The following is a 16,934-nucleotide window of genomic DNA, read 5'->3' as shown; positions in this document are numbered from 1 at the left end:
GTGCATCCAGCCGCCAGAGCCTGTCTTCAGCTTCAGAATTTCAGCACTATGAATTTACATTCAGTGGTGTATCCAGTGTATGTTATATATCCCTGGGCAGCATATCCATGGGCCTGGTATTTCCCCTGCTGTAGCATAAACTATGTGGAAGAACGGTCAAGCTCAGTGTCCTTTTCCTAAAGGTGATAAGGCTACTAATGTACAAATGTGTGACATTGCCTGATGGTTTTGTGCCATGTTACAGGACAGAGTGATATGTCAAGGTAAAATACACAATACGTAGTTCATGAAAATGCTCTCCTTCATACTATATGTGGGCATCACATATAATCTGCTTACCACTGATAACTTTTAAAGTACAGAGAAGTTCCAGCAAAATAGGGGTGGGAACAGTTCAAACCTGCAATTTCTCACTTATAACAGACCCTCCAAGTGTCCCTATTTTCCAGAGACAGTCACAGATTTACGGAAGCTATCCCAGTTTCTGATTTGATCCCAGAATGTCCCGCTTTTCCTTAGGACATCCCTATTTTCATTGGAGAAATGTTTAAGGGGTATAGTGTTATGTGACCCCTGAGCCAAGGAGAGAATTGGCTATACAACCTTTAGAAGGCATCTGACGGTGGCCCTGTATAGGGAAGCTTTTTAAAGTTATTGTTTTATTTATTTTTATATTTGTTGGAAGCCGACCAGAGTGGCTAGGGCAACCCAGTCAGATGGGCGGGATATAAATACTAAAATGATGATGATGTTGATGAGGATGATGAGGATGGAATAGGACGTCCCTATTTTCATCAGAGAAATGTTGGAGGGTATGTTACATTCTGAAGTGGAATGGTCCCATGAGCTCTGTTTTTATCTGTCATTTACTTGAATATGTTATCTTGATTGACTCTTACTCCTTGGTTTCAAGTTACTGGAGTTTAAAGTAGAGTTCCATAGGCTGGTCAACTTAGAAGCTGCTTAGAGTTGCCACGTGTCCTCTTTTTCCAGGACATGTCCTCTTTTTCATGGGCATGTAAAATGAGAGTCATCATAGCAATCCACAGTTAAAAGTTGGAAAATGTGTCCTCTTTTTTGCTCTTCAAAATAGGGCAACCTGCACATTCTGCACTGTACAGGTAAGCTTGATTGTAGTGTTTCCTTTAGATGCTTGTTATTAATAATATTGGTACCCTCATAGGAGATTTTAGTTTTTATATCTGTAAAATGCATTTTATATATATATATATAAAAAGGCAACCATAGGGTCTGGGCCCCTATTTCAGCCACACCTCTCACCTCTTGCCAAGCCAGAAGGTTGTGGAGAACATGGCCCAACAGTATTGGGGTTGAGGTGTTGGCCAGGCCTTGGAGTGGCCCTTTTGTAAGCAGTGGCCAGAAGAGCTACAAAGATGTTTTCTATTCACAAAGCTCATAATCTGTATCATTAAAAAAGTCTTCATTTGAAATATTTCTAGGTCTAGGTGGTTTATTTTTGGAAATTGTGGGAAACTCAATTGCCGTTTGCTCAAATTCAGTAGTAAAATATGAGGTTTCCCAGAAAAACGCCAGGACAAAAAAAAAAAAAAAAAAACAATCTCCCTGGAAAGCCTGGAAAGCCCAGACCTTCACCTAGAAATGTGCCACAAAAGGAAGTTTGGATAAGTCCTTATTTGAAGTCAATACTATTGATTTGAATCTCAAGCAATAGCCCATAGATATTATTTTTATGAGAAGGCCCAATGTTGTGAGTGAAGCTTGGTGATCTTCTCAAAAAGAAGATTCCATAAACTGCAAAACTTGACAATAAATCTCACATAGAAACCCTGAGACGTGTGTGTTTTAGTTCTCAAGGTCCACAATATAAATCTTAGTTGAGGCTGATGATAGTACCTGTTGGGATGTCTACTCTGTTATGTAATTCCACTCTGCTAAGTAATCCAGTTTGCTCAATCCACATCCTGCTCCAACATGAGAAAGTATTTGGCTCCTTGCGCCTACTAAGCTACCAATATTTTCAATTTTACTACTGCTAGAAATGTAGTCACTATCTTATGATGAATTTGTAGGCACTCTGGATGTAGCCGGAGGGAATGCTAAAGGAACTTAGCAGTGCGGTGAGCAAACTGGGTATGCTACCCTTAGTGGGAAACACTTGGATAATTTTACTATATCACGGACCCTAATCTGACGGGTGCCTTGCCCTGTAGTTTACTTAGCATTACAATTAATTACACTGCAGGGAACAGTTCATCAAAGTAACAGCTCTCTGGAATACACACACATGGCTGGGCCATTATAGGGAGAACTGATTTTGCCCAGTATTTGAGACACGGGAGAATGCTGGTCATCTTCTATTAGACTGGCTAGGTTGCCTCAACAATCAGACCCACACACAGAAGCTACTTGGAGCTGGATTCAGGTTCCAGAAACAACATCAGGTAGAGGGGCACTTTAGCACTAGACAGCAAGACAGGAGTCCCAGAAGGACACAAATAATCACTGTTGTTCTTGCGTTGCCTCCAACTCCCTTCAATTAAGAGGGAAGGAGAGAGACCTGCCTAACAAATCATTCCAATGAGACCCAAGGGTGAAAATAGAGTCTGTTTACAATTGCTAATGAGGTACCAAGAAATCTGTTACTTCTCCTACTGTATGCTTTATTTCTAGAGGAGATAAGTTCTGACTAGAGACACTCTCTCTCTCTCTCTCTCTCTCTCTCTCTCTCTCTCTCTCTCTCTCTCTCTCTCTCTTTTCTTTTTTCTTTTGCCTCGTTGCATTTAGTAGAGCTGGGAGGTTCCAAAACTGAGTGGAGGTTCATTTGAAATGGGGGGGGGGAGGTATTTTTATTCTAAATCAACAGTATGGATTGTGTAACCCCATTGTTTTGGATTCACATGAAGACTAACTTGGAAACAGGCAGAAATGAAAATCATGTAGTAGCATTTGTGGGGAATTTGAAGCTGGAGAGCTAGCAGAGGAAGGCAGAAAGACTGGTAGGATATCTTTGGAGTTATTGGGCTGCATTTGACTAAACTTTACTTAGAATAGACCCACTAAAATGAACACACCTAAATTAGCCATTCCCATTAATTTCATAGACTCATAGAATCATCTTTCAAGTGTCGTCTAGCCCAATGCCCTGCAATGCAGGAATCTCAGCTAAAGCATCCATGACAGGTGGCCAGCCAACCTCTGCTTAAAAACCTCCAGGGAAGGAGAGTCCATAACCTTCTGAGGGAGACTGTTCCACTATCAAGCTGCTCTTACTGCCAGAAAGTTCTTCCTGATGTTTTGTCAGAATCTCCTTTCTTGTAATCTGAAGCCACTGGTTTGTGTCCTACCCTCCAGAGCAGGAAAAAACAAGCTTGCTCCACCTTCCATGTGACAACTCTTTAGATATTTGAAGATGGCTATCCTATCTCCTCTCAGTCTATTCTTTTCCAGGCTAAACATACCCAGTAGGCATAGGTCTACTGTGAGAATGACAAACAACTCATTGATGTATTAACATCAGAAAATATGGGCAGTTTCATGAAAGCCCTTTACACATGACTACTGAAAGATGCCCCCTATGGTAGTTCTCTCTAGGGTCAAAAGTTCCAGGTTTTCAGGGAGCTATGCAACCCTCCCCCCACTCCTCAGAGCTCTGAAGAACAGCAGGACCATGCTGTGCTTGGGTTACCATATGCCCTCTATTTCCAGGACACGTCCTCTTTCTCATGGGTATGTAAAAGGAGAGTCGTCATAGCGATCCATAGTTAAAAGTAGATGTTGGCAAATGTGTCCTCCTTTTTGATCTTCAAAATATGGCAACCCTAAATATGATCTGGACTTACAGATGGCTAGAGCTGCCATGTGGTCACTGCACCTGTTTAGTGTTGCCATCAGAGCAGGGCTTTCTCTTTCACCGTTTTATGGATCTGTAACCCACCTTGGAGAAAAGTGTCTAACAAGTGCAATACAAACAATAAAGCAAGTTCACCCCCATCATGCAAATATGTTCAGGGACTAATGGAGATCCTGTCCATCGGTCGCTTTAGAGAAACAACTGTTGTTCGTGGCAGAAGCAGGGACAGAGAAGTCAAACATGTATTAAAAGGAACAGTCAAACAACAGCTCTCCTTTCTTCAAAAGAGACCAATGTATTTGGCCAACGTGCAATTTTGGCCAGAACAGCTTCTTCTCTGCAATCTTTTTGATAAGAACACTTCCTGGGCTAAAGGGCAGGTTTGGACTAGAATAACTTGTTGGCCAGCTGCTCCTGCCACAAACTCTGCCAGTGTAGAAAGAGCTTACCTATGGTAAACCTTGCCAGAGATTACGTTTTTTCTTGACATCTACTTGGCAGGTCTTTGGAACCCATTTCTTGCTTCTTATTCCTTTTTTTTTTTTGTTATATTTTCCAGTCCTGGGCATGTAACACCCTCTTCAGTCTACTTCTGTTAATACAAGTAGGCCTGGTTTTGTATAAACTCAAATGTCTTGGTCTCTCATGAGGTTCACCCTCTGAAACTGATGGAGAGACGAACCATGCATACAATTTACAAGGGCCTAATCTACTTTTAACACTGGGCTGTCCGCATTTGCTATGGCATCTCTATGGCCACGTCTGATACTTCTGCCTTCAAAAGGCCAGAGCTTCAACTTGCCCACAACTGTACAGGGTTGGATACATTTCTTGGATGATTATTTTCCTGTCCCTACTGAAAGCGACTAACTGCAGTTCCCTTTTTATAATATATTTATTCATTTTATAAGAAAAATACAAACAAAACAAATACAAAACAAACAACACACAAAATTCTTATATATTCTTAACATTATTCCACTATCATTTTAGGGTGACTTCCCCCGATCTCCTCTTTCTGAAATTCATTTTCAGTCCTCATTGGCAGTTACATACTGTTAGCAATCACCTAAAATTATTTCCCTATAACATTATATCTTATAAAATCCACTTCCAAAGTCATTACCAAAAATCTCTATCCACTTCCCTAAGGAATATAAAAATTTAAACATTGCAATATTTTTTTAAATACAATCTAGCGACTAACTGCTTAGGTACCATGGAATGGTGTGTTTTGATGGGGGAGAGACAGGTGGGGTGACCCAGGTGATGGAGGGATATGACAGTATAAGGCACACTATTCTTTGGTGTGGGGCAAACCAAGGCACTGTAAAGGGAAGAAAGGTAGACCATTATTTCTTTATATGGCTAGGATTTGTTTAAACCGAATGGGTTTTGCAAGTGTTTGCTTCGATTGTTGATCTGGGCATCAGCAGGGCAATTCAAGGGACCCACCCACCCACCCACTCCATATGTTTCAAGGTAGTCCTTTTGAAGAGATGGGGTTTGTGCAGGGAGTGGAAGATCTCCTGCGTAACCAATGGAGATTTTTCTACTTGTACAGCTGGATTCTGTGGAGGACATTGGGGAAGGGTAGATGGGAGAAGATGCATCTCATCAGCACCATCTAATTATTTGTAAAACACATCAACACCTAAAGCAGTGCTTCCCCCCCCAGGGGGTACTCAAGGCTACACAGTACCGGCACATCTTTTTGTTGTTGTTAAAAAGTGTGGCACTTACTGTGACAACTTCGTGCTGAGTACCAGCACCTATTTTTCGGGGGGGGGGGAGCACTGACCTAAAGTATACTGGGTATGGTACATACATTATGTCACATGCAAATACTGTTTTCTGATCACAGACACATTGTCTAAATATATCTGGGCTGTGAGTTCGGAAAGCTACAATGTGGACACGCCCTAAAGGACATCAAGATTTAAAAATTTGGCGCTGGACCAACCTTCTGGAATGCAGGTTGTTGTTGACTGCACAGGGGAGCAAGGGAATCAGTTTTTTTCTTATCTCCTTCGCCTCCTTGCTCTTTCCTTCACGTAAGCTGATATGGTTCCCGTGCCACAAAGAGCATGAGGAGGTGGTACAGTAGGAAAACACCAGCTCTCTGCCATGCAGCACTCCGAGAAGTTTATATACTAAGAATTGAAGAGAGAGAGAGAGAGAGAGAGAGAGAGAGAGAGAGAGAGAGAGAGAGAGAGAAGATTTAAGAAGTGACACTTCTGAAAACCAGCCAAAGGCAAGCCATCAAAAATGGGACACTGTCTCTTTAAGTGGAAGGCTGCAGGAGCAAAGGGAAATTAATTAAGTATTGGACGCTGGTATGGCGCCGTGGAAAGAATACACAATCTGGGACCTGCATGCCAAATCTGAAATGAAAAGGAAGGTGATCCGTCATTTTTTGCTGTTTTTTTAAGACAGAATATATATTTTTGAAAGTTGACTAAGCAATTACCCAAATTAAAGAAACTGGAAAAGCAAACAGTGGTAAAAATGCTTTGGTTCTCTATTTTTTTTCATTGAAAAGGTAAATTAGTTCTCTCTCTCTCTCTCTCTCTCTCTCTCTCTCTCTCTCTCTCTTTTAAAAGAAGTCTTTACACATTGGAAAAGCACCCCCCCCCAACTTAACTCTTTAATGACAAGGTCCTGAAAATAAAGCCTCATTAGGCTTGTGGTTTTAAAGATTTCAACAGACTGATATTAAACACATCAGTTTTCTGGAATCTGAAAAAAAACCTAGGTAAATCACATTATTTCCATCAGTTGAACTTATTTCCATGTAATAGTGCTTATGTCAAATTAAGATGCTAGTCAAATAATAATCTCCTTTGAAGTCTATGCCAGCTTTCAAAAGGGAGAAATCTCCCCGGCAGACGAACCAAGCAGGATAAATAAATAAATAAATAAATAAATAAATAAATAAATAATAATCTGCAAAACAAGCCATTTACCATATTAACCCCGTGGAAGCTCATGCAGCTCCTATAAATGCTTTCATCTTAATGATCAGAGGCCAGATCCAGCAGCTCCTTTAAGCAGACACATATTCACATAGCCTAACATGATCTGGCTCTCACCTATCTGAAACACAGGGGAGAGCTGCCAACTGGCAACTCTACCTAGCGCCACAATATCCATCCAGTTCTGCGTGCCAGTCAATACTTTTAAAGAGAGTACCTCACAAATGTCTGCGCGCTGAGTGTGGGAGTTGGTGAGGCTGGTGAAAATGAGTTCTTCACATATAAAAATTAAAGAGTGCAGGAAAAAAAACAAGACTCCCTCATCAGGCAAGGAACCATTCCATCATTAGAGCCAGCAGACTAATGCGTTCGGCTTTTATTTAATTTTTTTTTGGGGGGGGGAAGCTTACTCTCCAATACTACCTATTAAAAATCTTGTTCTCACACCTATTATATGTTCTCACAGTATGCTGGTCCCCTGAGAGGATGAATGGGTTCCAGATCAAATACATTGTCCTCCTAACTCCCAAGACAAATGGGTGTGGCACAAAAATAATTCTAGCATCCAAGTGGGCCTCTCTATCCAATAGCTATTTTGCTTCCATGCTTAATACCAGTGGGTTTTTTTTCTGGGGGGACGCAGGGGTACGCATACCCCTAAACATTTTGTGAATCTAAGTTTGGCCTCATTGAGGGGCATTATTTCAATATGAGTAGGAAAATGAAGAGTACCTCTAAACAGGTTTTTAAAGAAAAAAAGTGCTGCTTAATACCTACTAGGCTTGAACATTCTGAAAGCGAAACGATTGGAAAACTATATGTATACCAGGGGTCAGCAAACTTTTTCAGCAGGGGGCCGGTCCACTGTCCCTCAGACCTTGTGGGGGGCCAGACTATATTTTGAAAAAAAATATATATGAACAAATTCCAGTGCCCCACAAATAACCCAGAGATGCATTTTAAATAAAAGCACACATTCTACTCATGTAAAAACACCAGGCAGGCTCCACAAATAACCCAGAGATGCATTTTAAATAAAAGGACACATTCTACTCATGTAAAAACACGCTGATTCCCGGACCGTCCACGGGCCGCATTTAGAAGGCGATTGGGCCGCATCCGGCCCCCAGGCTTTAGTTTGGGGACCCCTGATGTATACCATGCACTGAAAAATAAAGACACACTTGTGGTATCTAAACAAAACAACATGTTTCCTAGTCAGTCAAAAAGATGTACATTTTGAAGTGAACTTTTCAAAATTCCATAGTTGGGAGTTTATTGGCTCAGGTTCCCAGACTGCACAGAAGAAAATTGTCCACATCATTTGCTTCCTGCTGCACTATGATTTTAAAACAGGATACTTATCTGACAAATATGGAGGATACAATTTAAGACAAGTACAGGTAATACACAAATTAAACTAGGTTCAACGAAACGGAAAGGCAACAGACTCACAAATTGTAGGCTCATTCTCCGCTTACTCCAAATTTCTCCTTCTCCAAATTTTGGGTTCCATTCTTTTAATCAGTAAATTGCAAGTGACAGAGTTTTTGCTCGTGTTTGACTTCTGACACTTGATTCAAAAGTTTAAAAGGCACTGCTTCAAATGCAGGGAGGTACCATAGGTTCAAATGTGAAAAGGGGCCTGTATATAGAACTCTAGCAGCATAGCCTGGGCTATAACGTATTGTTGCACGATACCCCAATTTCTGAGCAGAGTGAGATTTCAGGGGTTACAGCTGCCTTCCCAGAGTTCATGTTCCCTTCAGAGTGAGGTACAGTGGAGACTGAGGCGTCTTTATGCTATATGTTTCATGTACACATATCTACAACCTGAGCCTATGATGGAGGAGTTCACAGCATTAACACCCCAAAGAAAGTCTTGCTTCCCCCATAGCCACAGATTCGGACAGAAATCAAGCATCACTCTGAGTCTTTTTCTTCCCTGCTTGCTACTTTGCTCACATCATTTCTCTCTCCTCACCTTTGTCTTTCTAACTACAGTGGTACCTCGCTAGACGAATGCCTCGCTAGACGAAAAACTCGCTAGACGAAAGGCATTCGCTAGCGAAAGGGTGAATCGCAAGATGAACTTCTCTATGGCCATGACTCGCAAAACGAAAATGTTTTGCGATTTTTTTTCGTCAAACCGCGCTTCCTCCGACTGTGCTTTGCAAGACGAAATTTCCACTGCACGACAGCACTCGTGGAACGAATTAATTTCGTCTTGCGAGGCACCACTGTACCAGCTACTTGTGGGAGGAGGTCCACCCATTTGCCATGTGGCACAGATCTACTTCTCCTTAATGGCCCATTAGCTAGGCTATCACCTCACCAGGAACCTAACTGGCTATTTGAAGAATTAGAAGCAGGGGCCCAGGCATTAGAAGGGTCTTAGCTTACAGCCCCCCCCCCGCAAACTCACAACACCTGAATTGGATTCTACATGCTGGGGGTGTGTGTACAATTTTCACAACTAGTCTCTTCCCCTCCACCTCCCTGCAGCCCCTTACCTGCCCTCCAAGCCTTCTCCAGAGGATCAATAACTCACTGAATATTGTGGGCTGAGTCTTATGGGACTGCTTTGAGAGTGGAAGAATCATCCCATTCGCTCCGTAAGCCGTTATCACCCATGCGACAAATCCAGGAAAAATGGGTAAGCAGGATAAAGTCATATACTTTATAAGCATATTAACCACTTTCGCTATCTGAGCTTTAAGGGAAATGAATATTTTGAAAATATGGACTCTATGGAGGTGGCATTCAACTTGTCCGCTACTGCACTATGAATGCATTGTTCACTTCACATAAGCAAACATGCCTATTCCCCTCCATCAAACATTGGAGGGAATGGTCCAGGCAGTGGAAGCATTATCGCCATAGGTGTTCATGATTGTTTCCACATTTCCATGGATCTGTTACACAGCTGTGCCCAATTCAGCTCTGTCCTGAGCTGCTACAAATCTTGACCTACTTGATTAGCTGCTGGGAGCCACCACATCCCTCCACGTCCTCAGTTTGGATTTGCTGCTTACACAACCCACAACTCCAGTCATGGGCCAGCTAATGTCAGCTGCTTCTTGCTTACACACAAATCCCACAGAAGGATCTAAATGGTGGCAGGTCTCAGCCTACTGAATTCATGTTAACGTATTCTCGCATCATGCAGCATTATTGTAACCCAAATGATACCGTAACTCTTCTCCTGCAGCAACAAATCTCTGTATAGTGAAGAGGTTGCAAACCCTCCCCTGATGTTTGGGCATGCTGGCTGGGGCTGATGGGAATTGGAATCCAATAACACCTGGAGGTCACCATGTTGGTTACCCCTGGTATAGTGTTTCGCTTTTGTTTGGTAAGTTTGTCTCTTTCTCCTCTCAGTTTTAAGGCAGGATTCAGTCCATTCCCCTCAACTTTGGGTTTAAGTATCACTTTAATGCCAGAGCTTTCACACACTTTTGACAAATAGCAGTCTTCCAACTGTGGTACCCAGAGGTCCAATTTTCAGGCTCACTAGAATCCAATTTTCATCACTAGAAACAGGCTGTTTTCTTTCAGCTGCTTTATGAGGATATTTCAGATCCCCAGAATTCAGTCTTCAGAAGGCATTTTTTAAATATATATATATATATATAATCAATACTCTGTATAGCATGTCCTCCCTAAAAGAGGGCATATGTTGCAGTGAGACCTGGAGACTGACCGCCTGGTTGTGGGTGGGTATATTGGTCAGCAAGGTCCCTCATTGCTGGGTTTAATCTGGCCATTGGGGTGCAGTCTAAACAGACCAGGGGCCTATATATACCTACGCACGTGACCCAGAGCTTCCTTTTTCGGCTCGTGCATCGGAACACCCGCCCACCTCTCCCTACATTTAGGACATTTTGCGATTGACCTTGCTATGCCGCTGTGTGTCGTCTGTCGCTGGGACAGGGGCACAGCAGGAATTTTTCCCACTTGGCTGATAGGCAGTTGCCATTTGGGTTTCACCTGCTGTGTAGCAAATCGTCACAACTTGTAAGGTTGTGGATAGGCACTGGTTCAGGTGATAGGGATAGGAGAACGGTCTCACCATCCCTATGTGAAGGGTATTCCGTTAAAGGAATCCAGGGACTCAACTTGGTTTGGTCAACCCCCGAGAGGGGGTTGTGCCCATGCCTGAGTCCAGGGGAGCATCTGGGTAGTGAACAGTCTGTTTCTGGGCTTTCTACCTACCTCAGGTGTTCACCCTTGGCTGACCTATGATAGAGCTCTGGGTCAGCACCACCTGCAAGGGTGCACTTTCTGTAATCAATAAAGTTGTGGCCTAAATTCTGCCAAAAACCAGAACTAAAATTTGAGTCAAATGTGTTTTTATATAGGGGGGAGGTCTCTGGGTCTGAAAACGCAACATAAGAAATGTTGAAAATCCTGTAAGAGCAAAAGAGACACAAGGGAATCCAACACATGACTATTCATAGGTAAGTCCCGCTGAGTTCAATAGGACTTACTCCCAGGCAAATATGTATAGATTTGCAACCTTAAAATGCAAGGGTTCTTAAACATAATGTTTTAAAAGAGAAAGAGATTTTTAGCAACACACTGCAAGAAACTTGATTACCTACTTGACGGAGGCTTAAATTCAGAAGACCTCTCAATCGTATGACCAAAAAATGATGAATTCAGTGATCAACATGCAGCTGCAAACCACACATTCGGCGCAGTAGCTCCCTTGTTTGGACAGCTGAGATGGAGAAAATGTTTGTCATTTAAAAAGTACTTTGCTCAGTGTGGTATAATAGGAGCTGCTGCTGAAGCCTGGGAGCATGGATCAAGTCCTATTAAACTGTCCCCCCAGCCTGCTAGAAGAATTTTAACTGCATTGTGCCGTAATGAGCCGTGCCCAAACTACTGTTTTCTGGCCCTCTGTTTATTTTATCCCTTTATTGTAATGAATCTCAGATGGCCATTGTTTATACTAGGCCAAGGCAGCGAGAGCGTGCTGGAATCGGTCTAATTAGCTGCAAGTGGGTTTCGGAATTAGTGCATAGGAAAGAACAAATTTCTAGTAACTACTTTAAATTGAAGCCTTCATTTATTTTCATTATGGCTAGACAAAAGAAATCTAGTGTTTTCCGCAGCTCCCTTTCCATACGTGCCCCTTCGATTAGCCCAGTGGGGAATACGTCCTGCTTATTCCAGTCCTTCCTTCTCCTGCAAAGTTTATGGGAAGAAGCCGCTTGAGTTTTATGCCGGGATAATTAAATGAGAAAAAGCAGAGAGAGCCGAATTACAATGGTGGAAGTTGTGTGCACAACAACAACAACAACAACAACAACAACACTTCCAGCCAGTCTTATTTTTTTCAAGGAAAAGAGGCGCTCATACATTACCCCTCTATTCCTCGCAACAACCTTGCAATAAGAAGCCTGGCTTTTGTTTTTTTAAGTGACGGAGATACAGTATACATAAGGCTAGCAGAGAGCTGGTTGCAAAGAAGAAATTCAAACTGGGAACTTCCATCCTCGCAGTGTATACTCAATATTACCTTCTCATTCACACATGTAGCATTTCAGATTGTCTTATTCTTAAGCAAGAGTGTGCTTGGCTGTATTGTTTTCAACATCTGTTTGTAAAAAATAACAACAACAACACTTTTTTTTTGTTTCTGCAAGTCAGCCCAGGGACTTGTAATTTTGTTTTGTATATTTGTTTTAAAACAGTCGATTTTATCCACGTTTCACGAACCTATTATGTCTATTTGCTTTTAAAGTTTGATTGGTATATTCTTTTAATACTTTATAATATTTTATGCAAATCGCATAAAATTCTTCTTCGGATTAAGTGGCATATTAATTTTCTGCAATAAATAAATTGCACATCCCCACAAAAGGATGCAGGGTTCAGTTGCTTTTTTTGTGTGTAACTTGCTAGCATTTAAGAAAAGATTCACTAATTTCAGCAGGCATTTTAAGGTAGTTTTCTGTTTCTGGGTTCGAATTGTTCTTATTCTTTATATGAGGTTTTTTTTATATATAAATGAATGTTGAGTACTGAATAAATACCTGAAATAAATAAATAATAAACATAGCTGACGGTATAACTGGATCATTGACCTGAAGGAGCGTCTCCCCTCCCATCGTTCTGCCTGGACACTGAGGGCCAGCGCCAAGGGCCTTCTGTTGGTTCCCTCACTGCAAGAAGCGAAGTTACAGGGAACCAGGCAGAGGGCCTTCTGGGTAGTTGCGCCTGCCCTGTGGAACGCCCTCCCACCAGATGTCAGGGAGATAAACAACTATCGAACATTTAGATGACATCTGAAGGCAGCCCTGTTTAGGGAAGTTTTTAATGACTGATGTTTTAATGTATTTTTAATCTCTTGTTGGAAGCCACCTAGAGTGGCTGGTGAAACCCAACCAGATGGGTGGGATATAAATAATAATAATTTATTGTTGTTGTTGTTATTATTGTTGTTGTTGTTGTTGTTATGGCTGCAGTCTCCTTGGCTCAGGAGTCACATAACGCCATAACCTCCAACATTTCACTGATGAAAATAGGGACGTCCTAAGGAAAAGCGGGACATTCCAGGATAAAATCAGAAACTGGGATGGCTTCTGGAAATTTGGGATTGTCCCTGGAAAATAGGGACACTTGGAGGGTCTGTAATGGCTCAGTGAAGAGAGTACATGTTTTGTACACAGGAAGTTCCAGGCTCCATTCGTGGCATCTGGAGACTGGGCTGAGAATGGGACTCCTCTCTGCAGTCCTGAAAATTCATTGCCAGGAAGTGTAGACAATGTTGAGCTTGATGGGCCAATGGCCTGACTTGGAAAATGGCAGCTACCTAGGTTCCTAATATTTTTGTGGGCCGCAGTTCGGAGAATGCATCCAAGAGTTGTTTTCTTTGAACAAGAAATCCCCTGTTGGCCACTCCACAAGCTGCTTTTTATGCTTCACTGTTGGGAGGGTGATGGCACTCTTCCAATAAAATAAAATAAAATAGAATCCCAGTGCCTTGCTGAGCACTAGGCATTGCTGAGCAATTGTAACCACTGGGTTAGTGATTTACTGCACCCCCCCAAAAAAAGCCCTCAGCAACCTCTGGCAATCCCCTCCCCCCAAAAAACCCAATAACTCCAATCCTGCCCCCCAAAAGCTCCACAGCTCTGTAAATTATTTTTATTTAATTAATTTTCAATTAAAAACATCCCAGCTCTGTGCCATTTTAAATCTTAAAGCTCCACAACTCCGTGCCATTTTCTTAAATTGGAGTCCCCCAAAATAGGGGGTGTCTTACACATGGGGGGCGTGTTATGCATGGAAAAGTACGGTATTATTATTTGACAAAGCAAATCAACAAGTTTGATTTGTGTGTGAGAGGGGGCAGAGGGGCAGTGGCACCGGCACCTTTCAGACAGCAGGGGTGCTGCACTCACCAGGTCGGGAATGGGGTAGAGTGGCAACCATGGCTCAGGCAGGTCTGGCGGCAAGGTTGAATGAATTCTGGGTTGACTGCAACAACTGTCACTAACCCCGGGCCTTCCCAACCTCGCCTTGCCCCCATTTTCATCCTGGTGAGTTCAGCCATGCTGCTCCACCACCTCATGCATTGGTGTTTCAAAAAAACATACAAAACAAAACAAAACAAAACAAAACAAAACAAAACAAAACAAAGAGTACTGTATTACACTGCAGTCCTCTGCATCTCTATGCCCCCCCCCTTCCTGAAAATAGTCAATATCCCCCAGTGAAACTAGAAGCGGAGTTCAGTTCAGCCCTGGATTGTAGCGCTGCAGCTGCATGATCTATTTTTTATGTTTTTTGTGCCAGCACATTCTAGGTTTCCTGTAAATAGAAAGCCAACATAGCTGGCAAATTACTGCATTAGAATATTTCCTTTTTCTACATCATCTCAGTCTCTTGCATGTGCATATCAAGGCTTTATTCATTCATTCATCACATTTATATCCCATCTTTCCTCCAAGGAGTGCAAGATGGAGTACATGGTTATCCCTTGGCCAATTTCATCCTTAGGGTGTGGGTGGCTCTGTGGTCTAAACCACTGAGCCTCTTGGGCTTGCTGATCAGAAGGTCGGTGGTTCGAATCCTCATGACGGGGTGAGCTCCTGTCGCTCTGTCCCAGCTCCTTCCCACCTAGCCGTCCAAAAGCACGCCAGCGCAAGAAGATAAAAAGGTACTGCTGTGGCAGGAAGGTAAACGGCGTTTCCGTGCGCTCTGGTTTCCATCATGGTGTTTTGTTGTGCCAGAAGCGGTTTTGTCATGCTGGCCACGTGACCTGGAAAGCTCTCTGTGGACAAACGCCGGCTCCCTTGGCCTGAAAGTGAGATGAGCGCCACAACCCCATAGTTGCCTTTGACTGGATTTAACCATCCGGGGACCCTTTACCTTTACCTATTTCATGCTTACAACAACCCTGCAAGGTAGGTTAGGCTGAGAGACAGTGACTGGCCCAAATTCACCAAGTGAGTGTCTCCTACGTCTTAGTCCAACACTCTAAGCACTACACTACACTGCCTGTTCATTGCATGTCTGCCCCAATCTTGGAAGGTGATGGTTCTCCTTGGTCTGTAGTAGAGTCAGGGGCATCGCTGGGGGGGGGCGGTGGTGGCAGTACACCCCGGGTGACAGGGGAGGGTGGGGGTGACAAGCAGCAGCCCCTCCCACCACTCCCACGTGTGGCCGCTCCCTCCGTCACCCCGGGAGCACACGGCCGAGCAAGCACCCCATCAGTGCAGCGCTGCTGCTCCCGGGGTGACCGGCGGTACATGGGGAGTGGCGGGAGGGGCCGCCACTTATCACACACCCCCGTGCTGCCGCTCGCTCCGTTGCCCCGGGAGCAGCAGTGCACAGTGTGTGCAGTGCTGCTGCTCCCGGGGCAATGGAGCGAACGGCGGCGCGAGGGGGTGACAAGCGGCAGTCCCTCCCACCACTCCCACATGCCACCGCTCCCTCCGTCACCCTGGGAGTGGCAGCACACAGCCCGACGACGGAGTGCAGCTGCACGATATTTTGCGCAGGCACACTCTGTCGTTGGACCGCCGCTTCCGCGGCCTCCTTTTGAACCACAGAGTGAAAAGGCGGCTTGTGGGGCTGCCGTGCGATCGCACTCAGCAGCCCCACAAGCCGCCTTTTTGCTCTGTGGCTTAAAAGGGGGCTGCAGAAGTGGCGGCGCCACTCCGTCGTGACGTCACAATGTGACATCACGTCGCCCCGCCCCCGGGGAGTTTCCTTTTGCCGCCCCGGGTAGCGCGGAGCCTTCCTCCACCACTGAGTAGAGTCCTCTCTGCGACTCACTGAGTCTGCCAAACTAAAGGCAGAACAGGGTTGTAGAATAACAACAGTAGCAGAGCCTGAACTTTCCTGATTCGGAAGAGACCCTGATGATGTATTGTCTCATTGATTGATTCCATTCAAATGAATCTCAAGGTGGCATAGAATCAATAAACAACAGCAGCAAAACAGAACATCACAGTTACAGCACAGGTTATACAATATAATTAGGAAATCAACAATAAAACAATTACACATCATTATAACAAGTGTTGGATTCTGTCTCTCTGACATTGACCAAGGGGTGACTGCGGGGGTAGCCGAGTTTTTGGCAGCAGTGCTTCAAGGAGTACTTTAACAGGACGAAATTCTAGATTTTACTAATACACACATACGATCAGCCTATGAGTTTAATTGTTGTTTCTTTGTGTATATATATTTTAAAGTTCCTGTATGTGATTCTTTCTCTCGTGATTTTACATGTAAATGCCTAATAAAAGGTTTGATAAGTATAACAAATAAAACAATACCGGTGGGGGGGGGAACCAATAAGAGAAACACTGCATTTGCTGACTTCCTCCGACACTAGTACATTTCAAAGCACAATTCAAAGTCTTGATCCTGACCTTTAAAGTCCTAAACGGCCTCGGCCCAGTATAACTAAAGGAGCATCTCCACCCCATTGTTCTGCCCGAACACTGAGGTCCAGCACCAAGGGCCTTCTGGCGGTTCCCTCACTGCGAGAAGTAAAGCTACAGGGAACCAGGAAGAGGGCTTCTCGGTAGTGGCACCCGCCCTGTGTAACACCCCCCCCCCATCAGATGTCAAGGAAATAAACAACTACACAATTTTTAGAA

This window comes from Lacerta agilis, chromosome 2, assembly GCF_009819535.1.
Source record: "Lacerta agilis isolate rLacAgi1 chromosome 2, rLacAgi1.pri, whole genome shotgun sequence".
In the NCBI taxonomy this organism is placed as follows: Eukaryota; Metazoa; Chordata; class Lepidosauria; order Squamata; family Lacertidae; genus Lacerta; species Lacerta agilis.
The sequence above is the reverse complement of the archived record's forward strand: the minus strand, read 5'-3'. Positions refer to the sequence as shown.